This window comes from Spermophilus citellus (genome assembly GCF_964194105.1).
Source record: "Spermophilus citellus genome assembly, chromosome: 6".
Lineage (NCBI taxonomy): Eukaryota > Metazoa > Chordata > Mammalia > Rodentia > Sciuridae > Spermophilus > Spermophilus citellus.
The window spans coordinates 98,282,360-98,301,375 of NC_138187.1; the positions used below are offsets into that span (position 1 = coordinate 98,282,360).

Sequence of the window (19,016 nt, forward strand, 5' to 3'; positions counted from 1 at the left end):
TACCTATTCATACATCAATGGACACTTGGGGGCTGGGGATGTGGCTCAAGCGGTAGCGCGCTCGCCTGGCATGCGTGCGGCCCAGGTTCGATCCTCAGCACCACATACAAAGATGTTGTGTCCGCCAAGAACTAAAAAATAAATATTAAAAATTCTCTCTCTCTCTCTCACTCTCTCTCCTCTCTCACTCTCTCTTTAAAAAAAAAAAATGGACACTTGGATGCCTCTACCTCTCAACTATTGTGAATAATGCTAGTAGGAACATTAGCATTCGAGGAGCTGTTTGAGACCCTGCTGTCAATTCTCTGGGTTCTATACCCAGAAGTGTAATTACTGGCTCATATGGTAATTCTGTTTCACTTTAAGGGTCCTTCCTTTTGTAGCAAAAAAAGGATTCTGGGAGGTGAGACTAGGTGGAGAGGAGAGATGGTAAGAATCAAGGGTCCTTAAAGCAGGAGAAGCACTTCAAGGACCCAGGACTAGTAGACCAGCTGGTGAAGGTGGACCGAGACAATGCAGATTTGGGGCTGACAACATGAGTAAGCTGAAGAACTTTTGTAGCAAGACAATGAGAGAGAGAGAGAGAGAGAGAGAGAGAGAGAGAGAGAGAGAGAGAGAGCGCCAGAATGATGACTCTGTTTCAAAGAACATGTTGAATTTCCATGAACTCTCTAAAGACACTTCAGCTAGCCTGAATGTCTCACAAATCAAAAAAGTCCGGCTCCTCATGGACAAAATCATCAGAGAGAATGGGAACCTTGTGCACCCCTCTGTACCCATCAGTAGTGACGAGAATACAGACAACAAAGTAGAGAGGTGTCGGGGTGATTTTGCCATCAGGAAGAAATACCCCCATGCGGACCTGGTGGGATGGTAGATGGCTTTGAAGGAGAAAGGGGGGCGGTGGTGGCTGGGAGTTTAGCTACATCCTGAAGGTCCTGGTTTTCCTGGAACAGGCACTCATCCAGTGTGTCCCCATATGTTGGGAAGTCGGGGCCACACTCCTTTTTACACCCCCTTTCTGGGGAGGGAGGAAGTCATGCAGGAGGTGGCACAGCTCAGCCCATTTGATAAAGAGCTTCATAAGGCAATGGGAAAGGTACTGAGAAGCCCGACGACAACCCCTATGGTGAGAAATACCTCATTGCCACCTCAGAGAAACCCATTGTGCTCTCCACCAGGGTAAGTGGCTGTGGCTAGAGGATCTGCCCATCAAGTATGCTGGCCTGTCCACCTGCTTTCACCAGGAGATTGGCTCCCATGGCTGTGACACCCACAGGATCTTTCGAGTCCATCAGTTTGAGAAGACTGGACAGTTTGTGTACCTGCCACCCCAACATAACAAGTCATGGAAGATATTTAAAGAGATGATTCCAAGGCAGAAGAGGTCTACAGTCTCTGGGGGACCCCTTATGTGAATATCGTCTCAGAGTCTTGGAAACAAGCTGCCAGTAAGATGCTTGACCTGGAGCCTGTTTCCAGGCTCCAGAGCCTTCTAAGGGTTAGTCTCTTGTATTAATTAGATCATCAGGCTCACCAGCTCCAAATCAGATACAGGTTGACCAAGAAGATGATGGATAAGGTGAAGTTTGTCCATAGGCTCAACACTGTGATGTGCACTACCACCCATACCCTCTGCACCATCCTGGAAAACCACCAGACAGAGCAGGGCATCGTCATGCTGGAGAAATGGAAGGAGTTCATGCAGCCAGGACTCCTGAGAACTGATCCCTTTGGGAAGCCCGCACCCATTGACCAGGAACCTTCAAAGAAGCAAAAGAAGCAACACGAAGACAGCAAAAAGAAAGTGGCAGCAAGAGATGTCACCCTGGAAAGCTGCTGCCAAACACGGAAGTCACTGATGCCTGAATACTCCTTCCTCCCAGCTTGCTGGGCTCCATTGCTGTCAGCTGGGACTTCAGAGCTTGCGCAGGAGCGGGGAGGCCAAGCATCCGCTCATGGCGCAGTCCCATCTGACTGCACAGCTACACGGCAAACTGTCTGCTATGTACAGTGCAGGCACCCTGTCACCCTGTCCCTTCACCCGGGCACAGAGTCTATCACTGATGACTGGTAACTTGCTGCAGAGGGGAAGAAAGGATTCCTTAGACACTCTTTAGAACCTCAAGGTTGGCAGGGCCAAGATCGGAAACCTATTCTTGCATGGCTTCCCTCTGACACCTGCAGCCCCCTGTCTGTGCTGGCACCATGGGGCTTTCCTCCCAGGGCTGGAACACCCCACAGGGAAGTCTCCCGGTGCCAGTGCCATAGCTGTGGTCACACGGAAACCAGATCCCACTGCCAGGTGGCAGCCCTCTGATCTTTCTTCATCATCGCCATCTTTTTATCTTCTGGAGAAAGTTTCATGCTTTTTAAAAGTCTTTCCTCTTGTGGCAGTTTGAAGACTCCTTGTCCTGGGCACTCCTTCCCCAAGTGAGAGTATTTCAGTACAGTTCTTGGACTGGGACCCAAGCTGCATGAAGTGCCCCACAGAGTCCAAGCAACATGGCTGAGAGAGTCCTTCACCTCCTTTATTCTAGACAGTGCTAGCAGCCATTTGGGCCAGGGAGGGGACAGACAGGTATGAGTCAAGTCTCTGTGACACAGCTGGACTTGGTAATGCTGGATAAGTGGACAGTGAGCAGCTTAGTAACCACTATTGGCAGTGGCAGTGACAGCCCCAAGCAAACCGAGGTTTGTCCCAAGGTCAGACCAGTCAGCCCAGGTGGCTTTTATTTTTGACAGGCAGCAGAAGGATGGATGAAAGCCTTCAATCTATGAACTATCCTTTCTTATGAAGCTTGCTTTTGACTGAAACCCTGGACATTTCTTCCCACAGGTGTTGTCTCTATTCTTTATTCAACTATTGATGTTTTCGACTCGTTGGAAGGCCTGCCATTTTTCTCTACTAAATGTCATGCTTTTACAATCATTCCAAGATTTTTTTAGAGCTAACTAAAACAAACAGCTCATCTCAGGCAATGGGTGATAGTCACCCATTTATATAGGCCTCACTATATTTTTTTTAATCTTAAATTACCCTATTTTTGGAATCCACTTTTGGGGGCTACCTTGTATCACACTATGCATCAGAAGAATGTTTAAATGCTGGTAACTTGTAAAAGCGCACCGTCTTTGACATGCATCATTTGCATGGTATTTACTAACAAGGGCCTCTGGGTTCATGATAGGGCCAAGAAATATTTTCCTCCAAAAAGCCTTCAAGAAGAAAAAATCGATTCAGTCCATTAGGCTGTGGCAGGTGACCTGACAGTGGTGGAATTAAGTGAGGCAGGAAGCACCATCCGAGATGCAAATAACACTTAGAGGTGTGAAGTCACAGGATTTAAACTGCTTCAGGGCTGTGTGGGTGTGTGTCTGTGTGTGCGTGTGCACGCGCGCACATATGTGTGTGTTATAACCTGAAACAGAGCTAACAAACATCTCAAAGTAAAAATGTTTCTTTTTACTCTCTCTCTCCTAAAGGCATACATTGACAAGGATTTTATTACCCACAACAGTCAGTCAGTTTTCATGTTGGAAAGACAAACAGTTCTCTTTCAGTTCCTTCGACTCCTAGCTCTCTGTTGGACATGTGTCCCTGAGTTAAACTGGAGCTGGTGCAAGGATGATAAATACAGTCAAACCCACTTTAGTCTCACTAACAGCATATGGAGGAATCCACAGACCCAGCTCAAACAGTGATTGACAGGAGTGGCAATAATTATTTATCGAAAATTATCTATTGAGGGCCTAACACCTTCATGGCACGAAGTATGCTAGAACACATTTATAAGTATTTATTGAGGAACTAATTCAAAAGACTCTGCCAGGTGCTTTAGGGTTGAGCCAGGAGTGAAATTTGAGAATTGTATGTAATGTGGTTGTATCTATTATAAGCATCTACTTTAATAGCCCTTGTTCTAGACTCCAGTGTGATGTTATAATGTGAATCTTTTAAGGTATAATCTGTATCCATAAAATAAAGTGATTGGTATCAATTTCTAGTGAAGTAGTACCATGGAAGTTCCGAGCAAATACAAATAACACATCATAGTCACTCAACAAATATTTATTGCACATCTATTATGTGGTCTTTATATGCATACATGTAACACACCCCCACAGACATGGTCGAGTTAGCAGCTAAGAGGATGGACTCAGGAATCAAAGGCCAGATGCCACCATTCAAAAGCAGAGCAACATGGGGAAGATCTTGTATTCCTTATTTGTGAAATTGGAAAAAAAATCCACCTGGCAGAATTGTTGTGAGGATTAAATGTGAAAATGTTCATAAAGTACTAGCCCAGGATTTGGCATACTTTCTCAATAAAAAGTAGAAATATATTGTCTTATACATGCATGTATGTATATAAGAATTTGTTAATAAAATAGTAATACAGACATTCATACCATGCATGGAATTAAAATGATGACAGTAATTTATAATTGACATTTTAAAAAGGTGAGGAAAGGGGGGACAGATGTCAGCACAAAGGGAAGGAAAAACAGCAACACTACAGGTTTGTTGAGTTTACAAGCAGAGGCACGTGGCCCTGCCGGGACTAGACTCAGGCCTCATTCTGGTGGCAGTTGTTCTTCCCCCAAGGACTGCAGAATTCTCAAGCAAGAGTAAGGATGATCCTCTCAGGGACAGACATAAGACAGCCCCCTCTGCAGAAGTCAAGGAGCCATGACTCACAGGAGCCACCACGAAATCACTAACTGGAAATCCTTGCTGCAGCCGCACTGCAAAGGAATTGGACTTGATTTGCCAAATTCCCCATGTGATACAAGCATGGCCACCTGCCAATGAGCCAGAGGGAGAGAGGGCCATTTGCCTTCCTGGAAACAGATTTCTGAGCTCCATCACCTCGTGAAAAAGCAGTGTAAGGGTTTAGAGAACGCGGTCCCAGGGACTCTTGGCATCGAGGACAGCAGGTGTCCTGCCAGAGGGTTTGGTTCATTGGGCTTTGGCAGCTGGGCCCTCCTGAGGTGGGCATTGTGCTCTTGAGGTTCATGAAGACATTGTCTTCACCACTGTGGCTTCCTCTGGTGACATCAGAAGCACAGCAGCATTTTATTTTGCCAGCTCAGGCTGCCTCCGTTTTCCTTGCCCCTGTAATGCCAGGAGAATAATGCTACCCTAAGCCAGCTGAACAGAGGCCAGGATTTAACTGCAAACAAGAGACCCAGCTGGCTACCAGCGTAGAGGACACCAGTTCCACTGCGGCTGAGCGGGAGGCTGCTGATGGGCCTCCAGTGGAGATGTCCATGGAGTGACCACCGAAGGCAAGGGTTCTTTGCTCACCTGAAGAACGTGATCACTGTGCAGGTAGGATTGCCTATTTCTGAGACTGCCTAGTGCCAGCAGAGAGCATGGGCAGCCCAGGTGGCAGACGAGGTGCTGGCTGAGAGCTTAGGTACCACAGGGAAAGGTGATTACTGATGGATTCCAGGTTGGTGCCCTTGGATGCTGGCTCCTGCAAGACTGTTTGCTCAGAGGGGGGCAGCTCTGCAGAGAAATCTGAGGGGAGGGTATCTGAGGAAGGAGAATAAGGGTCTAAGTGGGGTGAGCTGGAGACCTTCATTGGAGAGATTCCAGTACCTATTCTTGGGAAAAGAAATTGAGATTATTTTTTTTGTCTGAGGCTTGATGTAGATATAAGAACTCACTCAATAAAGGGATGCAGATGGGCTCACTAGGACATTAGGACACAAGGCACATCACACTGAGCATATCCAAATGTACTTTCTTTCCCACCTTCTAACTCCTCACTGCTGGCCCTCCCGTAATCCTTTGGGCCCCATGGCATTCCTGACCTGAGGACTTCTCAAGACCATCTCTACCCTCTGGGTTGGCACAGATTGGAGTGGAGAATTATGAAGGGCTAGCAAAGCTCATGAATGAGATCCAAGGGAGCCAGGACCATGCCCAATTGGGAGGGGTGGAAGACAACCTGGAAGTCAGGGGGTGGGCCATTATGGTAGAAGTGCTGAGGTTCAGGGATTCTGAGCAATCATTCTGCAAGTGTGGCACCTGGAGACTGGGTCAGCTTAGCTGGGGGTGGAGAGGGGCCAGGAGTGAATACAAAGGCAACTCTATTTGCTCTGAAGCCAAGCCAGCAGCTGGGGGCTCTCTGCCACTCCATAAGCCTGCTCGCAAGGACTCTCGTGTCCTCTGAACACCCCCTCCCATCCCCACATTCCCTTGGCTCCGGTCCTTGTCACGTCCATCAGGGCTGGTGCAGGAGTCCCCCGGCCACCGTCTGTGCCTCTAGTCCCTTTCCTTCTGACCCACTCTTCACTCCTCACCAGCATGATCTTTCCAAAATGTAAGCATGGTCATCTCTCCAGTTTCAAGGACTCCAGTGGCTTCTCAGTGTCTACAGAATAAAGCCCAAACTTCTAGCTTTCAAGATCTGCCCCTTGGCCATTACAGGGTCATCTGTGACTTGCCTGCTAGGATGCAGTGCTGGAGTCAGCTGAGTATTGGTGGTTCCCTAACAGGCCCTTGTGGCAAGCTTCTTACTGCCTATGCTCTTCCCTCAGACCCTAATACTCAGTCTCCTCATCTTCCCAAAGCCACCTCCTCTGTGAAGCCTTCCCATGTTCCCTCCACAGCAGGGTTCATTGTTCTGCCTCCTAACCTTGTGTGTGTTTACATACGCATAACATAAAGGTTACTCTTTTAACCATTTTTAAGTGTACAACCTAGCAATATTAACTACTTTCACATGGTTGTGTGGCAGTCCCCAACATTCATCTCCAGAACTTTTTTATTTTCCTCACTGAAACTATCCCCAGATGCTACCTGCTCACTCCCCTTGTCCCTCAGTCACTAGAATCACCCTGCTATTTTCGGCTCTAAGGCTGTGATTACTCTGAATGAGATTTCATCTACGTGGACTCTTACAGTAGTTGTCCCTTTGTGACTGGCTTGTGTCACTCAGCACAGTGTCTTCAAGGTTCATCTGTTAATAGCATGTGTCAGGACTTCCTCCCTTCTTAAGGATGAATAATATCTCATTTATGGGTGGGCCCCATCTTTCTTATCCACTCATCCATCAGCAGACACCTGAGTTGCTTCCATCCCCGGCTGTCATGAATAGTGCTGTTATGAACATGGGGAACAGGAGTCTCTTTGAGAGCCTGCTTTTTTTTCTGTTGGTATCCACCCAGACATGGAGTTGCCAGGCCATGTGGAAAATCTAATTCCTGTTCTCCAACCTCAAAGATAGTCAAAGTCAAGCATGTTGCGTTTACATCCTCATTGTGGTTCAGTAGCCTCGCATGAATTCCCTCCGAGGAATTTTGGATAACTTAAGCACAAAGAATGCCCAGCAGGGGATATTTGATTTTTCCCTGCAGTGAAAGTAGGTTTTCCACAGAAGTGGCAAACTGGTTGAAACCTGACGGTGCAAATAGCACTCGAAATCTAAAATTAGACTCTAAGAAGAAAATCTTGAGAAATACAGTTAGTGAGTTTCATAGTCACCACTTTGTTGTGAGCTTGGGAATTTGGAGACAGAAAACCTCATTTGGAGCCCTGCCCTTACTTACAGTAAGTTACTTAAATCTCTAGGCTGATTTCATCATCAGTAAAACACAAAATACCCGTTTACATTCATGGTAAGGAAGGAATCCAAATGAAAGCAGTCTGGTAACCTCAAGAAAGGGGATCATCTGAACTGGCAGAAAGACTGGCACCCCGTGAGGTGCTAGGGGACACTTTTAGCTGAGCTGCAAGGCACAAACTGGACTCAAGGTCTTCTCTCAAAGGAAGCTACTTGGAATTCCTTGGGATGAATTGTAATAACAATAGTTGGTCATTACCATAGGGAAAATAAAAACCTGAGGAGGAAGCAGAAGTCCAGGGACCCATTAAAGTGATAAAGGAAGGTGGAATTGGAAAAAAACACCTGAGGAGTTAGTTTTATAAAAATAAGGCACAGAAAAGAAAAAAGTTATTGGTAAAAATGGATAGCAAGTCCTGCATGGAGTGTGTGCACCCTAGGCGGGAAGTCTTGGTTAACTTTTAGGATAAGTACTCTAACCTATTTTGCATGGTTGCTTCTGGCTCTGTGTATGAATTAGGTGTGGCAAAGACGTGGTTATGGTCACTAATATGATGTTGGTGACACTTTTACTGAGTAATAAATAAACTGGCTTTCTTGCCTTAAAAGAACTGACCAGTCAACTTATTTTTATATCTTCCAACCTCCAAGTTTGTCTCCCACGTGTTAAGATGCTGTGCTAATTGGGGCTCACCAGGGAAGGCAGTGGGCAGCAGGCAAGCCTACTGATATTTGTTTTCTTCACATACTGATAAAGTAATACCAAAGGGTATATATTCTCTCCCCTTCATTCCTCTGTCTTTACTCCCTGAACTGAGAAAGTGGTCAGCAAAAAGAAACATGTTTGGAAACAATTACAGAATTCAGGAGACATCGCCCATTGATGGGAAATCTGAGACAGGGAAGGCTTAGTGCTGTCCGGGGGTGGTGGTAGTTGAGAAAAACAAGACTGCAGTTTCTTCAGAAAAATTCAGAGCCATTTTCAGGACTGTCCGTTTATGGCTCTGTATTCCTCTGTTCTAGAGAGATTAGAAACAGAAAAGCAATCAGGATGTAACCATGGTGGCATTTCTAATGAGAGGGGGGAATGGTGAGTGTGATGGTGTGGAAGGGCTGAGTACGTACTTGGAGGGAAATGCTTTTTCCCTCTTCTGTTCCCCTTCAGACTGTCTTCCACACGGTGTTCTAAGGCATCTGGTCCGGGAATCAGTAAACACAGGTGGTGCCTGTGTGCCCCTGGGCCATGCTGGAGGTGAATGTAGTCTGGCACTCAGCCACTCTTACCATATCCTCCTCTCTATGCAAAAGCAGTCCCCAGTGTCCAAGCAATTTGTCTTATTTTGGAGAGCTAGTGTGTGTCGGCCTTGATGTGTTCCGATTTCAGGAAAACTCCTCAGACCTGAAAGACAACCTTCCATGTGCTGACTGTTCCCAGACCACTCTCAGTATTAAAATGCTGTCACAGGTGAATAGGACACTCACCTAGGTGACTGCCTGCAATTCATGAGGACCTCAGTCCTCTGGACAGCCTGAGTCTGGGGTGGTAGATGGCAAGCCCAGGGTTAAAAGCCAGGTTTCCAACAATTAGCAGAGCACTGCTGCCAACAAATGCAGCTCTGTATCCCATCAGGAAACAATTGCTCTCCTATTAGAACTAATGACCAGTCACAGCGGAATTGCAGAAATGGAGCTATAGGTTCTGCCAGAAACAAGCCAGGGGAGGTTATATTGCAGGGTATGAGGTCCTGGGATGGAGCCTTACAGTGCACTTCCTGATCATCTATTGCTTTGATTTGGTGGCCTCAGATTCCTGGTTGATGCTTTGAATGACTGGAGAAGGAACTCATGCAGTCTGAGCAGCAGAATGAAAATTACCATGGTTTTCATTCCAGTTTTGAGCATGTTTTTACCAGGGAGAGCAGGTCTACTGAGTCAATGGCCAGGGAGTGTTGGGAGAGCAGAAATCATGTAGAATCCAGGAAAAGCCAGATCAAATAGCAGCTTGCACATGGGCCACAAAATCCACCTCCAGGGCCAGAGCTGCTCTGCCACAAGCCCCTCCCTCCCTGTCTGGAGAGGGAGTGGAGTCTGCATTCAGGTGGAGGCTGAGTCCACCTGCTCCTGCACCTGCCTCTGGGAATCATTCTCGGAGCTTGCTGCTTGAAGCACCCTACCTCACTAACACGTGGGAAATGACATGTGATTGTTTTTAAATATGGATAAAAATCCAGAAGCTTATGTTGTTAAATAGGCCTACAAATTTTGGAGTGCCTTGCTTATTTAAGGCCCTTTGCAATCTGCAAGGATGATTTAATATATCTAAACAGAATCAACCGTTTCCCTCAGTTAGATTGCTAGGATCTAGTGACGCTCTGTTCCCTTGTCTTCTCGTGATTGGTTTTCCAACCTAATGTCTGCATTGGTTTCAGTATCACTGTGTGTTTAAAACCTCCTTTGTGGGTAGGATCATTGCACTTCCAGAAGGATTATGCAGTTTGTTTTCAATAAGACGACATATCTAATGATACAAAATTGGAATTTAAATAAAATCTGCCAAAGCATGAGAGGACACATAACCTTGGTTGGCCACATGACTATAGGTCAGAGAGATTACTTCGGCTATTTGTATACATCTGTATTCCTATATTCCTCATTTATTTTAAAAAAATTTATTGAGCAGTTACTGTCTGGGGCATTTGGGAGCACAAAAAGTCAAAACATGGCACCTACAACTTAATAAACTCAAAGTGTATTTGAGAAGAGAAACAAATTTTAAAAACACACAATAGTAATGTTGTGGGAAGCTGGAGAGATGGGGAGGACACCATGAGGTTGTCTGCCACAGTTACGTGAGATGTTCTTTCCCTTTTAATTGATAAAAGAGAAAAAAGCACATTTTAATTTAAATACTAACTTATAACACTGAAAGGGAAAGACGGTGCCTTTTGAACCTTCAGTGCAAGTCTCATGTAGGTATGGGTTAAGATATGAAAGCAGTTGTGTGGAACAGGACTCCTGGCAGTGACAGCACACCCTGACTTAGGGTACCCTTTCATTCTTGAAAATTAAAGTAGACTCTCCACCAGCCCTTCTGGAGAGTGAGTAACTGGTTATAGTTATGAAATGTCTAATCAGCATCCTACTAGTTCCCCACAATAGGTCCGAGATCTCTGTTCCTTATCAGTTTGACCTATGCTTTGAGGTTTTTCAATAAGCAATTGACATTTTAAGCAAGATGGAACATAACTTGGTTAAAAATGACCAGGATGACACCTGGGGCAAGGACAGACAGGGGTCATCTTCACTACCCTCCTGCCAGCCTTTCAGCATTCTCACCCTGCCTGGAACCTGGTCTTGACCCTTTCTCCACCACAAAGGGTGCTTCTTGCCAGTCTTTACATGCTGTTCCCTCTCCTAGAATAGTGCTTCTTAAACTTGAATAACATAAACAACACAAATAACACAGGGATCTTGTTAAAATGCTCAGTCTAACTCAGTGAGTCTGGGGCATGGCCTGACACTGTTTCTCACAAACTCCCAGGTAATGAAGCTGCTGCTGGCCAAGGAACAGCTGGGCCTGAACACCCTTCCTGCATGTCCTGGCCAAACTGCCGGTGATTAGTGGATTCTTTTGTTGCTGTTGTTGTTCTAAGTAGTTATACATGACAGTAGAATGCATTTTGACACATCCTACATAAATGAAATATAACTTCTCATTCTTCTGGTTGTACATGATGACACTGGTTGTGTAGTCACGTATGCACATAGGGTAATAATATCCAATTCATTCTTGACACATGGACTTTATTTATTTATTTATTTATTTTAAAGAGAGAGAGAGAGAGAGAGAGAGAGAGAGAGAGAGAGAGAGAGAGAGAGAGAATTTTTAATATTTATTTTTTAGTTCTCGGCGGACACAGCATCTTTGTTGGTATGTGGTGCTGAGGATCGAACCCGGGCCGCACGCATGCGAGGCGAGAGCGCTACCGCTTGAGCCACATCCCCAGCCCGACACATGGACTTTATATGTCTAGGCAATGCACAGACACACACAGAGCAATATAGCAACCATATCAACAACACCAATCAAGCAACAAACCTTAGGAGACGTTGACCTGCCCAAAGCCTTCTGAGTCTTTGGTGTCAAGTCTAGAGTCAGCACTCCAAAGAAGACTTTTCTGACCTGGGATGAGCTTAGATGTCCATCCATGTCACTCCAGAGAATCCTAAGCATGTCACTGCCATCCTCCTCTCTCCCATGGTGATTGCTTAAGCAAGTAAGCCTGTGTGGAGTCCTAGCAGACCTGGAATATCTTGCAACTACCTTTGGATCCCAATGCCTTGAATGTTGCAAGTACACAGGAGATATTCAAATAATTAAAAGAAGGTTTAAATAATGGATTGATCTTGCAAACTTACTGGTGGATTCTGGAAGAGTTAGAGACATTTTTAAAATGGTCCCAAAGTGTGTCATACATAAACTGATAGAGAAAATGTAATTGAGCATCTTTGTTGTTGTTGCTGTGTTTGGTACCAGGGATTGAACTCAGGGGCACTCAACCACTGAGCCACACATCCCCAGCCCTATTTTGTATTTTATTTCGAGTCAGGGTCTCACTGCATTGCTTAGCACCTCACTTTTGCTGAGGCTGGCTTTGGTGATCCTCCTGCCTCAGCCTCCCAAGAAGCTGGGATTATAGGCATGTGCCACCATGCTGGGCCATAGTGAGAATCTTTTGTGTAACAGTTTTTGAGTAGGCAGTGGAACACATATATCACCTGTTTCTTACCCTGAACCTCTTAGCCCTGCCTGATTCTTTCCTGATTCTAGTCAGGAGATATGCTGTTGTATAAATCTGTGAACACTTGGACTGTGTTTTCCTGGTTTCCTTCTGCATGAGCTACATGATTTTTAGAGAATCCTGATGATGTGTGATCTGCTCTGATCATCTGGGCGTTGGCTTTATAAACAGGACTAGAGAGGAAACTTGCTTTTCTCATGGCAGTGTTTCTTCATTTCCCTTTACTTCTTAGCCTGACTATTGTGTACAACAGACTTTGTTTGCTCTTCCAAATTGAACAGTTCTTGTAGGTTACAGCTGTAAGTTAATCAGAAACGTGTTGACCGCAGGAATATATCAGGAATTAGGACAGATAAATATTTGCTATTCAAATAAGAAATGCCAAGTAAATACCTAAGCCAAGAATTAAGCTCAACAAAATACATACCTCCTTTTTATTCATGACAGTGATGGCAATAGTAATAATGACAAGAATAATGATTGTGTGTGTGTACTGAAACATCTGTGGGCATATGTGTAAATTACCAGTGATTCACTTTGGAATGAGATCACAGAACACTTTTTTTTTTCACTGTTTTAATTATATATTTTTTAATTTGTTCTAATAGAATACTTTTCATCTTCTACATTATATGTATTTCTAATGTTTAAAATTATTACTATAGTACATATTTCCAATAAGCAGATAAGCAAGTCAGAAATTTAAAAATAAGCAGAAAAACAAGTCAGAAATTTAAAAAGAAAGAAACGCTTTTATGAGAATCTGTGACAGGTTGCCCACAGCAGGTCTTTCCCACATGTGAAAGGAGAATACCGAGTCACTTCGCAGAAGTTTCCACAGCAAAGTAGGAAATTCGGACTGGTTTTTGACACTTCTAGCTGGTTGAAAAGGTCATCTCAAACACTATTTTTTTTATATTTACAAATCTTTTAATGCAATGACATGAGTTTTTGAGGACAGTATAGATGTTTGGATTTAAAATGCTATTGGTGATTTAGTAGAGAAAAATGACGCAAAAGAAGCTTACTAAAATCCAATCTGATAATGTTTACAAAATGTTGCTATCAACTAAATGAAGACACGAATCATTAATTCACCACTTCAATAAAGTTTTGAGGTACCTACTAAAATAACATATAAAAAAGATTTACATATATCCTAATAAAATAAAGCACTCTAAAACTAAATTTTTGGGGGGCGGGTCCCAAGGATTGAACTCAGGGGCACTTGACCACTGAGCCACATCCTCAGTCTTTTTTTGTATTTTATTTAGAGACACAGTCTGAGTTGCTTAGCACTTTGCTAAGTTGCTGAGGCTGGCTTTGAACTCATGATCCTCCTGCCTCAGTCTCCCAAGCTGCTGGAATTATAGGCATGCACCATCACTCCCAGCTGTCTATAATTGTTTAAATGTAAAAATTACTTGGTCTTTAGTTAAATGTATGATTTTAACTATCTGTATAATTTTTTAAAATACTTTTTTAGTTGTCGATGGACCTTTATTTATTAATATGCAGTGCTGAGAATAGAACCCAGTGCCTCACACATGCTAGGCAAGCGCTTTACCACTGAGCCATGACCCCAGGACCTATCTGTACAATTTGACCATGCTATTGTTACAGAAATTGCAGTCCTATATTCTTTCTACCACTACCCAAATCTATTTCCTTTTTAGCACATGGAAGTAGGCATTTAAGCAGCAGAACTTTATCTCAAGATTATGATTAATTTTACTCTTTGAATAGTTATTTTAATTGTAAACAAAATTTTCTAAATTAATTAAAGCATTCATCCAAATATTTATTGATTGACTACAAAATCTCAGGCACTGTTCTGGTGCTTGGGGTACATCCTAAATAGAACGAAGATTGCTGCCTTGGGAATTCTACAGTCTAAATGGGGATGACAATAAAAATAAGCATAATGAATAGGTAAATTATGTAATATGTTAGAAACTGGTAGGTGCTATGAGAGAGATGATGTTTATAGAGTTTTAAGCTACAGGATACCAACTCAGTACCAGATCTCAAGAGACAGGTAGCCTATGTTTTTTAATAAACTTATTTTAGGGGAATTTTTCTTCTGAGGGAAATTCAAGTCCCAGGGCAGAGGCCTGTCCTGCCTATGTTTAAGGGCAGTCCTGAGTGTGGGCCTCCTTGAGAGAGAAAGTAAGAGCACAGACAGCAAGGAGACAAGGGAGATCTCCTTGTGCCATCTGGATAAAATGCACCTCACATGGAGGGACCAGGCAATGCAGAGGGGACCTGTTTGGCATGTTTGTTAATAGCATAGAGCCCAGTGCATCTGCAGTGCCTAGAGAGTAGGAAGTGATGAGGGTGTGGGGGCCAGACAATTTGAGCTCTTGAAGATCATTGTGAGGGCTTTGGTTTTTACCTACAGGAAATGGGGAGCAACTGCAGGTTTATGAGCAGAGATGTGACATGATCTGATTTACATATCTGTTCATGGAAAATTTTTAAGAAATTGTAGGGAATAACAAAATGTGAAACTGTGCATATTTACATTAACTGCATATTTTAAGCCTTGATATTATAAGATCATTTTAGAGTCAAATTATAGATAATTTACCTCTTTAGAAATTTTTCCAGTATGTTATATATATGTAGGTAGACTTCCGTCTATATTTTTCCTTCTTTTGCATATTCTCAATTACGCTTTTTTTTTGGTGCTCATTTAAAACTTTTAACTAAGGGCATTTCCTTTTTGTCTTCTCCTTCTTGTTGCAGCATGGGGGATTGAACCCAAAATTTGTGCATGCTGGGCAAGTGACCTACCATTGAGCTATATCCTCAGCCCTTTTTACTTTTTGTCTTGCTAAGTTGCCCAGGATGGATTCAAACTTGCAATCCTCCTTCCTTAGCCTCCTAAATTGTTGGGATTACAAACATGTACTAACATGCCCAGCCAAAACTAAGTTTTATCTAATATGAATACTTAATATTCTAAGGTGCTCCTGAACAAAATCAGTACTGTAGTCATTTGGTTAAAATGCTTTATGACTCTGCTATACAGAGGAAAGAATAATCACAAATGATTTTACTTTGTATCTTTTACAAATAAAAACACTTCATGGGCCAAATATCATTTGCTTTAATAGAATTGTGATTATCTGTTACTTTCCATTCAAGAGAAACAGAAAGTTACTTGACACTTCTGTTAATTATAAAAAAGGCATTTTAAGATTTAGCTAATGAAAAGTTGATATATAGGAGCTGGGGATGTGGCTCAAGCGGTAGCGCGCTCGCCTGGCATGCGTGCGGCCGGGGTTCGATCCTCAGCACCACATACCAACAAAGATGTTGTGTCCACCGAGAACTAAAAAATAAAAATAAATAAATAAATAAAAAAAGAAAAGTTGATATATAAATGAGAGTAGATTCAGCCCTGGGTTAAATTGTGAAACAGGTCAAGTTTGACTTCCTCTTCCTCTTTGAGTTTACAGGCACCAAAATATCTGCAGTGCCTGGTACAGTACCTAGCACACAGTAGGTTCTTATTATATATTTGTTAAATGAGTGCCCATTTCTTGGAGGTGTCCCTTTTATTAAATTGTTAAAGACTTTGTATGTTGTCCATTTTTGGAGTATTTACACTTTAAAAGACTGTGGGCTGGGAAGTGGGTAACCTCTACCTAAAGATATGAACTGCTAATGGTTAAACATCAGAGTCACAGCGGAGATTTTTTTAAAGTGGGGAAATTTCTGGAGAGCCCCTTTAAACCACATCAATGGACAACTATTTACTTTGCTTGTCACTGGGCCAGCTGTGAGCTGAGGAATTCAGAGTTGCCTTTCCTTTGTAGCCTTTGGACATAACATCTTGAATCATTTCTATTTCCTGATTCCTGTGTGGAAAAAAGTTATCAGAATTGTTGATTCTACGGCAATTTCTACCAATTTGTAGACTTTTTGCTTACATATTGTATTATTCAGTAGAACTTGAAAACTACTGAATGATACAAACTGTATCTTTATAGTTCAAGCCCTTTTTCACCTCTGACATTCTACAGGCTTGTAACAGTGGCTGCAAAGTGAGGAGGGGTGTCCCTGAAATGGAGAACTGCCCACAGCAGCAGTCTGTCAAGTTCTTGCTGAACCCTGCAGTCTACAATGCAGCTAAAACATCCTGCATTTAACCTGTGGCTTCCATGCTCTGGAGAGACTCCACTAAGACATATTCCACTGATGGTTATCAAAACAAAACATAAGAGCTGGACAAAAATTAAAGTAGTGAAGACAAATGCATTGCAGTAGAGGGAGAGAGACCCCAGTATAGAACTGGGCTCCATTCTGAATACACTAGGAATAAGTGGGAACTTAAGGCAAGGAGAAAGGGGCCCATGGTCAGAAAATTGCTAAGAGGAGAGATCAAGGTAATGAATTCTAGTTGAACCAACCTAGCAAGATTCTAGCTGTAGGCAAGCCAGCATGAACAAGGTGGAGATGAATAATTTTAATTAGATATCAATTAGATTCATGCTAAGCTACCTTGGCAGCATTATGTGCTACAGTTGGAGTTTACAAGGAAGAGAACACATGGATCAAGGAGAAGGTTCAAAGCCTGACTAAAGTTTGGGAAGCAAAGGATCCCTGTCACAAGGTGCACACGGGTGCTGGAACACAAGGGCTGAACTGACAAATACACTTCTGCTCTGAATTAATGCTACTGTGACTTTGCAAGCCTCCCTGCAGTTCTTGAACAAAGCCTAAGGTAACCCCACCACACGGTTTTCCCGCCCCAGAGAGGCTCGAGATCCCTCGTGGGTAACCCTGCCATCTGTCCGGACCCCTTCCCCTATTCCCTCTAGACCTGCACCCACGAGCCAGGACAGCAGTCCGCTAGACCGAAAAAGTCGACGCTGCGAAGGTGCCCAAAGCTGCACTAGCCCAGCCGGCTCTCCTGTGTTCTGACACAGCCGCCACTCAAGTGCGAGGAAGTGAGGCGCCGGCCACTGCTCCGCCGGGTAGCCCAGCGGCTAGCCCAGGAGCCCGGGAGCCCCGACGGCAGACCCCGCCCCGCGCCGCCAAGCCCCGCCCGCTTGGCCCACTCTCCTCCCTCCCATTGGCTCGGAGGTTCCGCGCGTCACGCTGGCGACCCCGGCGTGCCCTCCCAGCGGGGGCGGGGCTCGGGGAGGGTGAGGCGGTACCGAGCGCGCAGGCGCAGACGAGCGGGTCTGGCCCGGGACGCGGGGAGGAAGGGGTGGTGTGCCCGGTTTCCTGGGTTACCTGCGGGGCGGGGGCTGGGAGTTCGCGGCGGCCGGGCGGCGGCGGCGGCGACTGGGGATTCTCCGGGTGAGGGAGCGCGCGCGGCGGTCCCGGAGCAGGTAAAGGCGGCCGCCAGGCGCCGGCCACGCCGCGGAAGGCTGGGTCGGACCCCAGCGTGGCCTGGAGGGAAGGCGGCGCTCAGCCCGGGCGGGGATCGCGGCCGGAGCGCCGAGGACGCTAGGGACTCGGCCCGCGCGCCGGCCCGGTTTCCTGGGTCCCGGGCTGCTCCTGCTCGGGCCCCGAGACGTGCCCGTGGCGGCCCCGGACACTAACTTTACTTGCCGCAGGCTGGCGGCGGGCTGGTTCCTCGCCGGGTGGCCGCCCAGGCCGCGGCACCCCCGGGCGCGGACGGGCACCCGGGGCTGACAGCTCCCGCGCGCCTCCCCGCCGCGCCCCGTCCCGCGGCCAGCCCACCTGTCAGTCCCCGGGCGCCTCGGTCCGCGCGTGCCTGACACCCGTTCCAGGCCACAGCCCTGGTCCGGGGCATCACCGGAGCCGTGGCCGAGCGCCGCTTCGCCCTGCCGGCTGTGAGGGAGACTACCCAGGGAGACTCGGTGCCCGTGTGCAGGCCGGCGGGGCAGCGCGGCGGAGGGCAGGAGCCGGAGCTAGGAAACGCTGCCTCGGCCCCGGTCCTTACCGGGTTAAGCAAAACAAAACATCCCCATATGCTCAGCAGACCATGCACACACCCAATGACAGCGCCTGGTAGTTGATGGGTTTGTTTTAAGCGGATAGAAAATTTTAAGGTGTTAAATCTTGAGTTGAAAATGCTAGTGTTGAATTTGGGCCAGTGTTTCCTTGAAAATCGAATTCAGCTCGACTTTTCTTTGGGGTTTGTTTAACCGATTGATAGGACAAACTGAATTGAGTTTTTCTTCCTGAATATTCTTGGCTTTTCTGCTCTACTACTTTAAACTTCCACACCCAGAAACCTTATGCTAATAAAGATGTTGACTCTAAGCTTTCATTTTATAGATGTAGTTGATTAATATGGGCAGTATTAAAGAGCTTTGCAAGTAGCTAGCAACTTGCTTTCTGGTAGCTGTTTGCTATCATCTATATCAGTACTGCAAAGATGGGAGGATTTGGAGAAGAGAAGGCATAAGGAAAAATGAGTTATTGTAATTTAATTTGCATTAAATACTTATATATTATATAATATATAGTATATATGTATTTAGTAAATATTGTTGAACAGTACAGTGTGCCAGACACTTTTCTTTTTTTTTCTTTTTTTTATTTTTTGATTTTATAGTCTCAATTTAAATTTTTTTTTAATTGGTTGTTCAAAACATTACATAGTTCTTGATATATCATATTTCACACTTTGATTCAAGTGGGTTATGAACTC

At 44.9% G+C, this 19,016-nt stretch overlaps 1 protein-coding gene and 1 pseudogene across 2 annotated transcripts in view; both read left to right on the forward strand.

Moving 5' to 3' along the window:
- The first annotated feature begins 649 nt into the window (after positions 1 to 649).
- LOC308651273 (serine--tRNA ligase, cytoplasmic-like) lies at positions 650 to 1,869 on the forward strand (annotated as a pseudogene). Its single transcript has one exon. The product of its transcript is annotated as a serine--tRNA ligase, cytoplasmic-like (transcript).
- A 15,691-nt stretch (positions 1,870 to 17,560) lies between these two features.
- LYST (lysosomal trafficking regulator) overlaps positions 17,561 to 19,016 on the forward strand; it is a 159,627-nt gene continuing 158,171 nt past the window's right edge. Inside the window, exon 1 of the mRNA XM_081297182.1 lies at positions 17,561 to 17,724. The gene's annotated coding sequence lies outside the window, so the exon portion shown is untranslated. The remainder of the gene's footprint in view (positions 17,725 to 19,016) is intronic.